Source organism: Mastigoproctus giganteus, chromosome 1 (assembly GCF_048544385.1).
Source record: "Mastigoproctus giganteus isolate SK-2022 chromosome 1, ASM4854438v1, whole genome shotgun sequence".
NCBI lineage: Eukaryota > Metazoa > Arthropoda > Arachnida > Uropygi > Thelyphonidae > Mastigoproctus > Mastigoproctus giganteus.
In genome coordinates, this window is record NC_143575.1 from 74,335,312 (window position 1) to 74,349,100 (window position 13,789).

The window sequence follows — 13,789 nt, forward strand, 5'->3', positions numbered from 1 at the left end:
CTTATGGAAGTGAAACTTGGGCACTCACCAAAAGAATGGAAGAGAAGCTGAGAACTACACAGCGAAGAATGGAAGGAATTATATTGGGAATCAGACTGTTAGATAAGAAGAGAAACACATGGATTAGGCAGCAAACTCAAGTAAAGGACATTCTGATCAAAACTAAAGAACTAAAATGGTCTTAGGCAGGACACATAGCTCGAAGACATGATGACAGATAGACTGAGAAAATAACAGAATGGTACCCAAGAGGAGCTAGAAGAAAACCTGGAAGATAAAGGCGGAGATGGATAGATGAAATTCATGAGTTTTTGGGTAGTAAATGGATGGCCAGTGCTCAAAACAGAAGGAACTGGAAAGTTGCTGGAGAGGCCTTCATCCTGCAGTGGATTGAAAATGGCTGATGATGATGATGTATAAGAAAGCTATAGAGACAGTAAAAGGTTTTTCAAAGATTCTGTTTAATCATGTCACCAGTATTCTAGATCAAAGGAGGATTTTGAATTAGAGCTTGGAGCTGAGAACCAAATTTGGAATGCATAAAGGAGAATTAGACTCTCAGAGGGGAACCTTTAAATCATTAGAAGTGTCACCTGGACACTATGACTCATATGTACGACTTCGAGGGGGAAAAAGAAGAATCCGACTTTGACTTAGAACTCGGATGTTCTGTGTGCCGTAGAGATCCCCAAGATTAATCCTGCTCCGAATAATCGAGAGAAGACTTGATCTTTTCTCGTCGGATAACTCACTATGGAGATTTATCAAAAGAATGCGTCTCAAGAGTAATGCAGAACAACAAAAGAATCGAAAGAAGTCGTGAAAATATTTCATAGAGCATGGAAAATTATTCAAATCAGTCAAATCTTCTGTGCAGAGAGAGACCTCGATCAGAATTTCTGTTGTAGCTGGAAAGCAGAGTATCATGTGACGTGCCAAAAGGAATAGAAAATGTTTTGCTCGTTAACTTGTAGAAGATATATCGATCCTGATTGATAAGTAGAATATGAATAGTACTGGACAGAAGCAATTTTTAATATTCACAGTAATAGTATTTAATAAAGTTTGTGTTCTTTTTATGTTACTTCCATTACATTACATACCCATTGCTATATAAAAATAATAAAGCAATAACAGGGTCACAAGACATCTGGACTGCCGTACGTACCATTTACCGAGCAGTGGAGAAACTACCGTACTGCCAAGTCCTAACTGGACGTTTGGGAAGTTGGCCTTGCCAATTTAAAACTAATTACAGTTACTTCAAATTATTACAGCAAATGAAGGGGGAAAAAGTTCACACTGTCGTGGCTAGTCATTCACCTTGAATCTGATGGAGATTCGCCGTGCTTCTATAATGGGGAGAGGTTAAACTCAGAGTGTTCTAGAGTCACCCATTGGCTTATTATGAATCTTATTGAAATTTTATAAAACTTAAGTGGATCTCCTATAAGTATTATTATTTGACATTATTTTCATATAATGTAAATGTATATATAGTCCATCTCAGTTATTTATAATCGTTCTGATTAAACAATTGAGATACTCCCCGCCCTTCATCAAACAGTAAAAGATAAGATGGGAAAGGCAAGTTGGTAATGTTTTGTTGAAAGGAGAAAACTTGTTCAGACGTGTTGAGACGTAAAGGAAGTGGTAGTTAAAATTTGTAGTTAATATTTCCTCCAACAGATGGTAGTACAGAGATGGTTTAGCACAGTGGTTCCCAAACTACTGAGATCTACGGAACCTTTCAATAAAAAAAAAAAAAGTTTGCGGACCCCTCTATATATATATATGCAAATGTGTGTGTGTGTGTGTGTGTGTGTGTGTGTGTGTGTGTGTGTGTGTGTGTGTGTGTGTGAACACTGGGTTTTCTGAAAAGAAAATTCAAAGTTTTATGTTTAAAACAACTCAACCCTAATTCTTATTTTTACATAAATATATAATAACTTTATTTATCATCAATTTGCTTGCTATACATAGAACGAATAATTTGACTAGTTCCAGAGGGTCTGTTTCGCGGACCGTACAAGTTTGAATGGTAAAGTGATTCAAAGACGGACGTGAGAATGTTCACGATGACCTAAGAAGTGGGTGGCCGTCAACCTCTCGAAATAAAGACAGTTACAAAAGTTCGGAAATTGTGGCAAGAGATCGTCGTCTGACCTTCAGAATGATGGCTGATAAGTTGGATATGAACAAGGAGACGATTCATTAATTATGCATGAAGATTTAGGGAAAAGGAAGGTCTGTGCAAAATTTGTGCCGCACAGCCTCACGGATGAGCAGAAACAACGAAGAGTATCATCATGAACAGACTCATCCCGACTTGTCAAAATAATTCTAATTTCCTCGACTGTATTGTCACTAGAAATAGGTGTTGGGTATTTCACTACGACCTATAGACGAAGCATCACAGCATACAGTGGACTTCAAAATCATCACCATGGCCCAAAAAGTTTCGTTTGTCGTGCTCATCTTGTTTTTCGACAAACAGGATGCGATTCACAAGGAATTTGTATCTGAAGGAGTGAGTCAATGCTGTTTTATACTTATAGGTGCTTTAAAGACTACTGAAGCGTATTTCCCAAGCGAGGCAGCAATTTCGAGAGAAATTAAGCTGGTTCTTCTTGCACGACAATGCCACCACCCATTCCACACTTGTTGTGAAATCATTTCTGAAGAAACATGGCACTGTACAGATCAGCCATCCACAATAAAGTCCGAAACTTTATTGCTACTCCTCGAATATGATGCGCCTTGTCCTCATGACCGTCCGCATGTAACAGAGGGACTCCCATTGGAAGGATTTTCACGAAATTTTATATTTGGACCTTTTAAAATTATTTGTTGAGCCATTCCATATTTTATTAAAATCGTACAAATAGAAATCTGGAAATTATTATTTCTTTTATACATACAGATTGTTTAGGGAGAAAATGTAGTTTTAATGCTGTATTGTTAGCTTTAGACATAGTTTTATTAAGTGTTCTATAAAGTTATATCTTAATAATTAATTGATAAGAAGATAACTATATTTACTTTTCACTTCAGTTAATCACAGAAAAAGAAAAAAATCTTATCTAAGGGACTATAGTTTCGAATTTTCATATCTTCTTGCATCATCTAAAAGATATGAAAAATTGGATTCTTCAATTCATTCAAAGTGTGAGAAAAATTGTTTGGCTATTGTCAAGGTTTCCTACAGAACTTATATTAAACGTCTATAAAATAAAGGCAAAAAATGTTAGTTTCTATTTCATTCTTTTTATATCAGATATACACTTAGTTAGTCACCATAATAATATTTTGAAATTGCGCCCTTCAATGTTGTTTGGTTGTTTTGAGGATTCCTTAACATATCGTGGTGCGCCGAATTTGTAATTTTTATTGAGTGTATTATCAGTACAAGTGTGTTCGTGGGCTGATTTTCAAGCTATGGGGGCTGAAAAACCCGGAATTTACTCATGGAAGAAAGAACTACTTTCTCCACCTGAAATACGGGGGAGGCGATTTAAGAATTCCTGCCATCAATGTGTGCGTGTATGTTTTATATTGTGTGTATATTCAGTCATCATCTGGATGCGAAGACATCAAATCACAATGATAAGTTATCATATCAGACACCTCTGCCTGAAACCAAGTTGAATATAAGTGTGAAAAGCCTTTATAGAGATTTGCTCCTGGCATTTGATAGAAAACTGTTTTCAGTAGCAGTTTAGAACTGGCCAACACTTATAGCTCATTTTGAAATTACTTTTCGTGATAATTTCATTCACGCTTTGAAATTTTCATGGGGTTAATAATACAGAACACCTCACAAACATTACTCACGCATTGCTGCCCCATATTGGAATGCATACTTACACAATGAAGTGACATATAGTTTTGTTTTTAAGAACCGAACTGGCTAAAAGTAAATCCTAGCCATCCGTACCATTGCAACAGAGGAGAATGCTATTTTTACTCACGGATCCAAGGATGCCAAGAAAATAAATCTCCGAGCATATGTGCGCTGCTTCTTTCTACGAGAAGTGAATTTTTTAAAATTATGTTGTTACAGTGTTCGACTTTATCAACTTCATCGTATTTTGTCCGGGAAGGTGACTGACTTCGGGAAACGTTTTCGGGTGGGGCGTTTTTATTAAAAATCAATAGCCCTGGTGTAACATCGGGTGATCTGGATATCCAGAAATATTGTCACTATGACCTAAATTGATTACTTTTTTGATACAGATTTACCATAATTCCACAAAACCAATGTTGTTGAGCAACTTCGTTACAATTTCAGCACACTCGTTTTTCACGTCAGTATATAACGCAATTTTTGATGGACGACTGCAGAGACACGCGCAGATTACAGTTAAGTTCAGAAAATAAAAACAAGATGTATAAATTATTATGTAACAAAATGCAATAGTGCCATATACATAGCTTTATTATGTATATATATAGACGCAAAGGCCTATTGACCAGGCATAGCCACAGGGACGAGATTTTCTGGCGACCAAAGCTGAAAATTTTATTATAATGCAGCCGCGCAATAACGAGGTAGCCACTGTTGTCAATAGAAAATTGAAACCCCCGTAAAAGAAGTGGAAAGTTATCGAGTACATGATATGTACTCGATTGTTTTTTTTTTTTTTTTCAGGACATTGCTTCAAACATCAAGTTTAGGCATTTGCAATGTCAGAGATGTTGCTCAATGCTTGGATGTTCCCAACAGGATGGTTTTAAAAGTAATGACGTAGGCAACGTCCATACAAGATGAAAAACTTTTCAATCAGTAACTCCAAATGCCATGTGAGTAAGATGAATATTGATAAAATTTGTTTCTCAAGATTTGATGAAACCACAGACTGACTAGTTAATGTCTTGTGGACTGCACTGTCAACGTCCACAAATTGTCATTTGAACAATGTAGAATCCTACCCTCCCTCTCTCCCCGTGCTCATTTCGAATATACGAGTATTACGCAGTCATCTCAGTGTCCGGAGTTTTCATGTTAAATAACATTGAAACATTCGATTACAATAGAGATTTTCAAAACGGATCCAGAACACTTTATTAGCCCTGAGTAATTTTCTTTCTCTTGGTAACAATTTCATTGAAGTTCATAGTGTTTGGGATGACGAAGAGAATCGATTTTACAAAAGTTAAAGCTATTATTGCACTGAAATGAATAATGACGTAATACCTTTATGTTGGAAAACAAGAGGATGCAGATGCTAGAAATTCCAACAGTAATACTCCAAACAACAGTTTTCGTGAAACAGTTAAGGGAATGGCCGAATTCCCTTAACTGTCGTTTATGTTTAATGTGCCTTTTTAATTTTTTTTCCTACTCAGAAAAGAACTAATTTGTTATCAGCTAAATTTTATTTTTAAGATTAACAAAAGGAATGGCAACTTAACTATGTCCATGAATCACGTAGGCTGAACTAAGCAATAATTAAAGAATACACACGTATTACCTTTAAAGAAGCTAAGTTTAATCAGAAATACCTCACCTTCAGGAGATTAGGGATATGCATTTTTACTGTACAAACTGTAATTTTTTGAAGGCAGTAATCGTCTATGATCCCTTTAAATAATATAAAAATACTTCTTTCCTCCATCTGATAGTGTGCAGTCATTATCATAATATCTGGTTTAATTTTAGATTCATGTTTTTTTTTGTTTTTTTTAATTTAGTGATGTTTGAATTTTTAATGATTTCTAAAAGGAAGCAATTACTAACACCAGTATGGGCGTCGACTATGGGAAGTGTCCCCTTTAACTAATGAGGAGAAGGGAAGAAGGTACTGTATTGTTTCTCCCACCCTGCTGCTGCTGCTGCTGCTGCTAAAAGTCTAAATATATTTTTAAGAATTTATTTCGACTTCCTTCCCCTCCTCCGTCCAAAAAATCAAAGATCAGTGCCACACGAGTCTCATTAGATTACGAATTTCCGATTTTTGTTTTAGAACAAGGTCATTGATCATCTTAAGCTTATATTGACTTTTGATGATATTAGAATATATGCTGCATATTCATATCTACTTGATGCTGTAAATCGCTGTAGCTGTAAATTCTTATAATTTCTATGCTGTTCGAGGAGCTGCCGAGTGGTGAAGGGCTACCACTCGGCAGCTCCAGAAACGGAGTACAAGATCGCATTAACACACGCATTTGAATGGACCGTGGTCCAACCCCACGTGATTGCTGAATGCAGTTACTGATTGTACTCCTTATCAAAATGGTTAATTGTAAATTATTTTTACCTAATTGTCGTGCCAGAATATAAATTGAACATACTAAACAGACATTTTATTTATTGGGTTTTTTTTTTTTTTTTAAGCTTACCAATATTTACGATTGCTAGATTTGCGCCCATTTTCCCTACAGGAAGGCCTTCTATATAAAGTTGTAAATGATTTGTTGTATAATGAAAAGGAATGTCTCTTAGTTCACAACCTCAGCGCTAAGTAGCGCAGCAAATTCCAACTAGGTTTTCCGTGCAGCTAATTGTTTCTAGTTGGTAGATGCACAGAACCATTTCTGTATGGTGGTTCTTTTATGAGTTACACTGTTTCAAGTTGAAGCATCTTTAAACGCGCGGTTCAAATAATGTGCAGGTATTGAGTTTCTGATTGCCGAAAACGTTAAACCTATTGTGACTATGGATGAATCCTAGCTGCACAATTATGATTCGGAAAACACGACAGTACCAAGGAATTTCGCCATAAAAATATCTTTAAGAAAGCATCAGCTGACTAAATGATATTTACTGTTTTTTTTTGGCGTGTGGAGGGAGCTCTATAGGTATTATTATTATTAGCCATATGGTGCAAGGAAGCCTGAGGCTTATGCTGCACCAGCCAAAAAAAATTTCTGAATTACCCTGAGAGAGGGGGGGGGAATCAACAAGAAGGAGAAGGATGATGATATCCATCTCAGGACCCTGGGTGTGCCAAGTCCATGCTCCCCAGATGTGAGCCCCTGGGCTTAGATTTGTCTAAAGGGACGGCTCTCAGTTCAGTCCAGTACATTGACACATCTGACAAGCCTAAAAAACTAAATAAATAAAAAATCAAATGAATTAAGACTTGGCAATACAGCAACGTTATTTCAACACGACCTCACTGTAGCTGTGCAATATTGGCAAGAATTTCGTCTTTGGATTTGAAATTGTTCAACGTCCTACCTATAGACTATTCAGTCCCAAGTGACTATCCTCTTTTCAAAACATCCCCAAGGGAACAGGTATGAATCTGATGAAGAAGTTAAAGCATCCGTGAAGAAATGGCTGGCCTCTCAGCCGAAAGAATTTCACTTTCGGCTGAGAGGCTTACAGTGACTTGTTAAGCGCTGATCAAGTATCGAGTTAGGTGTGGCGTATGTAGAAAAATGGTACATCAAACTAAAGACAGCTTTTATTTATTTACAAGTTCCTTTTTTTTTTCTTTTTTATCTATGTTTTTTTAAAAGTTATGCAATAAGAGGCTTTACTTTTAGGCTCACCCATGCACTTTTATAATCCATAGAAGCGTTTGTCAAATTAAGTCATTCCTAATTGGGGGAACGATATATTGGGCATTTGTAAATATAACTTACAGAAATTGTGCAAAGCTCTTTTAACCTTGTTTTTGAAGCATCGTTGGAGATGCATTTCATCCAAGAAACGTTCTGCTAATTGTTTCTTTACCATTGCTCATTATTGATTCTTACATTTCAAATGGATTCTTACATTTCGTAAAAATCCATTCCTCTGTGATATGTTTCCAATGTCATGTAGTTTAGCCCATTCTTCTCTCTTTCAAAAGAATGTAAAAATTGCAAAAATATAGCATTCACAATAATGACGACTTAAGTAATAAAAAGAAAGCTACAGACAATACTGAATAAGTTTTAGATAAGTTAAAAGATTATTGGTTAATCAGTTGTCTTGTTAAATTTACTTGAGGTTTATATATTGGTGGGGAAAACACAATTGATGATTTGTGGAGTTTTTAAAGCTGTAAAAAACTGTTCTCCTTGTTTCCATGGAGATCGTTACATCCCAGTTCTTGCACTGCCTTTATGTGAACATTTTAAGGAAAATTATAATTTATTTCTCCTACTCGTGCAGATATTTACTGCATCTCTCACTGAACCTTTCCCGTTTGAGAAGTTTATTTTATATTTATTTAGTTATGCTTCTTTGGCTATTAATTAGCAAATTAGATTATTATGGAAAGATAAAAAAACATAATGTTTGTTGCTATGATTTCATTATAGTGATAAACTCATTAAGCAGTTAATAAAAATCGATATTAAAAAAATTGAGTTTCAAGTGAAGGAAAAATTTACTTACCCGTATTTTATTATCCTAAGCTTTCAAGTAAGTGGCTCTACACTAACGGTTGTTTAATGTGGAGAGTACAATGCAGGTTTAAAACGTCCTCCTACAAGAAAAAGTGATCCATCTTGCTTGGCATACCAGAATAACTGCCAAAGAGGGGGATGGCTTTCTCGAATGACGAATTCAAGAGTAGGCTGTTTCTCTCACACGTGACGTAGCTTCTGGGAAGTTGTCTGGCTTACTTTATGCAATCCATATATAGTTGTAAACATAACGGTCACTGGAGGCGTAGCGTACGTTATGCCTTCACTTCAGTGTGTTTAGTCTATGGCAGTATGTGTGGACATATTGTATGTGCAAACTCTTTTCAAAATCTAATGCTTAGTTATTTTATTCAGAATTTCCATTTTTGATGAAAGCTAGCTGAGGTGACGTATATACTGTAAACGATTGCTTTTATTGGTGTTAAATTGAAGTTGGTGAAGCTGGGAAACCTTTATAGTTTGGCATAAATAGTAGAAGGAAGCTTATGGAACTCGTATAAGCCTACTTCAGATTCGTATCAGTCAAGTACTGCAAAAAAAGAGAACGGAATGTTTAAGTGATTTTTTATTCATTAAAAAAAGAGGGAAGTGGGTAGTTTAGATGATTTAGAGCTTGCATTCTGCCAGTATTTGCTGACTAATTAAAGTAAAGCGTGAGTAATAGTGACATAGAAGAATTAGAGATGAGCTTGTTTTTTTGTCTTTGCCTCTTATAGAAGAAGCAAAGACTTTAATGTGTATTATTATTATTATTATTAGCCATATGGTACAAGGAAGCCTGAGGCTTATGCTGTACCAAATTACCCCGAGAGAGAGAGAGAGAGAGAGAAGTAGAAGGGAATCACCAAATGAAGAATGATGATATCCAGCTCAGGACACTGGGTGTGCCAAGCCCATACTCACCAGATGTGAGCCCCTGGGTTATACGTCATGTGCAGTTTTACACATGACGTATACATTAAAGTATTGTAGTTTCGTGTTATACTGGGTGTTTTTTTTTATTATACTTCTTGCTTGCTTATTAATTACTTACTTTCGTTCGGACTTCTCTGGACAACACATCTGTATGGCGGGACACTTTCCTTCCTTAATCATTTGTTCAATGATAACCCCAGTATACTCATGTGATTGTCTAGTGGTTTTTCATATTAGGACAATGATCTCGGCCCTCGGTAAACTATTCAAGGGAATAGGAACTGCAGCTTCGATCAGGCGTTGTGAAAATACTCAAACTCTTTCCAATTATAGGTAGAAATTCGAGTACCCGCGGTATCAGTTCTATTATATAATTCTTTGCTTACTCATTCGTGTGAATAGAGGATAGGCCTGAGGCATATGTTTAAAACAAAATATAGTTTAATATACTCCACTATAGAATTGATACATGTATGAAAACTACTGCCCTAGCGGCAGTGACAAGCAAATCCTAAATCATTTGGTTATAATAATATAAACTGACTTTATGGAAGTATTTAAGAGTTCTTAGCATTTATTGATGTTTTGGAAATTAATGGGTTCTTCACATAGGTGTTCTTCGTGTGGATACTTCATCTCAGGCAAGGACTAGCATATGACATAGTGGTTGTACAAACATGATGGGGTCAATACTAAAAATTCTGCATAAGATGTGTTTTAACTTATTGTACACTATTTTATCTATCGTTAATTGCGATAGACGACAATATAAATGGTGCGCTATTTAAGATAGCAGTATTAGGACATTTTACAATTTATCAATGCTAACATAATTAATTATATTATTGAGGAGTAAGGTTTATGTATAGCTGTGGGATGACTTACCTAAATACGGATGACTCATTCTACGGGGGGCGGAACTCGGTGAGGGGATTCCGTGCTTTCGCAGCCTTCCTTCGGGTTCTGCTATCTTCGCTCGCTCATTCTGGATCTTCTTGCGCTGTTCTTCAAGCTTCTCTCTGTACAGTCATTCTGTAACGTAATTCCCGTTTCCAAAACTTACTGTATTTTTTCACTCTCTCTCATACAGACTAACTAACCGACTGCTTCTACCAAAAGCCACCACAAAACAACCCCCTTTCGCTCATCGTCCACCAGGGTATATGCTCCTTATCGCATGAACTTTCGCCTCACACCGAGCTTGAACTAGGGTGGGACACTTTTCTCACGTGGTCAACATCAGACACACTGACCAGTATTTGTCAGGGAGAGCGAAGCTCGTATTTTCGTGGACTTGTGAACTTACTTCTACGTAGCGACTGTTATCTTCAGTTAGGAAAATAATGGCAAAGGGAATTTATAACTGAGAAAGCAACTAAGTCGAATTTTACCATTCTATATTTGACAAGAAACTGATAGCGGTTACTCATGTACGATTGGCATTTATATTTTCTGCTGAAACGGTCAAAACAACTCTTTAGCAAGAAGGGGCACAGCAAAGGGGGGGGGAGGGAAATGCATGGGAAATATCTGTAAATTAATATGAAAAATGTGGGCATTTTACACTCCTCGCCACTACCGCTGAGGATTTCAGTCGGGGTACACAACTAAGACTGAAATTCTCAACGTCCCTACTGGGGCTTTGACTTTTGTCAGGGGGGGACAACATAAACATTCCTCCTCTTACAGTATGTAAAAGAAACTTAATTACTAACATATTATATGGATATAATCAAATAAAATACAAGACAAACAAAACAAAGCGTATAGCACTTAGTTCACTGTGTGGACTTAATGTATTCACACTTCTCAATGCTGTTCGCTCTCCACATGGAGGCCATTGTCTGCACCCATCTGTTGAGAAATTGTTTTTTTTTTTTTTTTTTTATTTTTTTCTCACCACTAAAGTCCGTGCTTCAGTTAACAGTTTCCCTGGTTTAAATAAGTGAGCATTTTGAAGCACAACAGAAAACAGATCTGGACTTCCAGGCTGAGGTTGTCAGGCAGTAAAAGAAAAGTTCTTCTGTAGTCCATGATTCGGTGAGGTTATTCTTCAGCAGGCTGGAGACACACAAAAGGAGCTTATCCCTCCAAGGAATGTTCTGGGCACTGCTTTTGTTCATAGTCCTTACTTGGCTCACAGGCACGACATAAAACATAAACAATCACACAATTAGTAACTGTCCTTAGGTCATGGACACAAAGCATCTGAAGTTAATTAAGCAAGTACATTATAATTGTATACATGTAACTAAACATCACAATAACATAGACATGAACTAATAACTAAAATGGAACACTGCAACATACATAAAAGAAATATCATATATGTAAAGCTGATAAAAATATTAAAGTTAGGTCTATAAAATATATATATGTATATATATAATTTTTCTTTTGAATATTGTAGACCTTAGCAATCTCCTTACACAGAAATGAATGGAATTACAATCTCTTCTGTCTCCACGTTTGGCCTTGTCTTTCTTGGCTGTTAACACATGGCCTTGTGGTAAACCACTTTCACTATTCAGTTCTCAGGAAGAGCTTTTCTTGCCTTCACTAGACCGATGAATTCCAGCCACTGGGTGCAAAGGTTCACTGTGCGAACTGCACAGTGGTCCGCCGGGTGGTTCCAGGGACAATGAAAGGGATTGTTTCTTGCATCAGGCAAGAATTCTGGATCGGGACAGGAGAAGACTTTAGCATCCACCACAGTCCGGAAGGGAAGGGCCTCTTCCAGGCTTTGTGCCTTTCTTCCTCCCAAAGTTATGATCGTTTGGTATGGCTTCGTAAGGATGCTTAACCATGATCCGAAATGCCGAGATGCAAACGCTCCTGCCTTTGGGGTTGATGCAATATACTGATGGTCCCAACTTACTAGGGCAATCTCCTCTACTTTGAGTGCACTTTCTTGGTTACTGGCAAATAGAAAATCAATGACGATCCACTTCGAGAAAGGAGGAAGTGATCCAAGGGGGTGTGTCCATTGGTGACCGGGGAAGGGCAGGGTGCACCAGGTTGGGCGGACAAAGCGATCCACCATCCCAAGTCTATGTTTTGAAACCTGCACCTCACCTTTCCAATTTAGGAAACTTCTCGTGCCATGGTTCTCATAGTGGCAGGGAAAACGCATTTCCAGGGCTGCCTTAAGTTTCCTCCTCATGGGTTGAGTCCGCCTTACTTCCTTTTGTTTCTGCTCTCGCTGGCCAAGCTGCTGTGGGGTTAGAATCAGCTCAGCTCTGGAGGACTCCTGACAAGGACTTATGGATTGATTAGGCGCTGGGATCTCCCTTTCTGTGGTGGTCACCCTCTGTATCCAACGTAAAGGTGCTAGGAGGAAGGTCAGCATTCTAGCGATGAGGCATCGTACAGACCTGTGAAACTCCACCATCGCGACTAAACAAGGACGGATAAACACAACTAGTTAGTGAAGAAAATACTTCTGTTTATGCATTCCATCCATCCTCTCTTCCATACTAAAGATTTGCCCCACTTACACATCTTTTCCTCCTTATACTTTCGAATCCCGGGTGAGGGAGTATTTGGTACCATACATACTCCACATTTACCTTTCATTCATTCTTCCTGCTCTCACTCACAACCTCAAATGTCACTTTCTTGATTTCCTTGCATACCTCTCCGAAGACGAATTACTCAATTCATTTGCAAAATCAAACATGCCATGCATGAAAAAAAAAATAATATCCCCATCAGAAAACAAAAACTTTAGAAATCATTCTCTTATTTTAAAATAGCCCTTGATTCTCCTAATTAGCACAATGTTTTGTTTATCAGCAGTCTGGATTTTTGAAGGCACGAACATGAGTACACTACTTCAGCAATCTTGTTTCTGTTTTTTTTTTTTTTTTTTTTTTTTTTTATAGTCAATATTACCTATATGTTTTGTTCTATATTGATCTTCTTACATTAATGCACTATCACTTACTCCCTACTGTCATACATGATGAAGTTCTCATTAGTAGGTAAACTTTATTCAAAAAGAAATTATTGACGGAATTAGAATTCTGATTAATATTGTTTTGAGGATTTCTTTCCACAGTAAAGTTTTTTTTTTTTTTTTTTAATATATATTATTTATATATATGTAGTACAAGAAGATGGATCCCAAGTCTAGATCTTGAAGTTCAGAAGTTACCTCCTATTCACTTAAATTTTTTTTTCTCTGGAAAGTGATAAAAACAACTAGTGACTGGGAGGAACCAGCCGTCCCCAGGCCAATTGCCCTATCCTCTCTCCAAAAGAAACCAAATATTATCTCCCTCTTGTTCTCGCTTTTTTTTTTTTTTTTTTTTTTTTTTAGGATCCTCTCTCTTGACTTTTGGATTTCGATGTGCAATGAGAGAGAGGGAAAACAAAAAGTGACTAGGGGATTTCCGGACATTCCCTCAGCCACCTGTATCCTTCCTCTCTCCATTTTTATACCGCATAATTTCATAAAGTCTAGATATATTTGGTGGAGAAAGGTGTTTGCTTTAATAGTATTAGC

The 13,789-nt window shown here is 37.0% G+C and overlaps 1 protein-coding gene across 1 annotated transcript in view; it reads right to left on the bottom strand.

Moving 5' to 3' along the window:
• The window catches only part of LOC150090889 (sarcoplasmic calcium-binding protein-like), a 49,060-nt gene extending 40,549 nt beyond the window's left edge, over window positions 1–8,511 (bottom strand). Inside the window, exon 1 of the mRNA XM_090373404.1 lies at window positions 8,336–8,511. The gene's annotated coding sequence lies outside the window, so the exon portion shown is untranslated. The remainder of the gene's footprint in view (window positions 1–8,335) is intronic.
• Window positions 8,512–13,789: the final 5,278 nt, after the last annotated feature.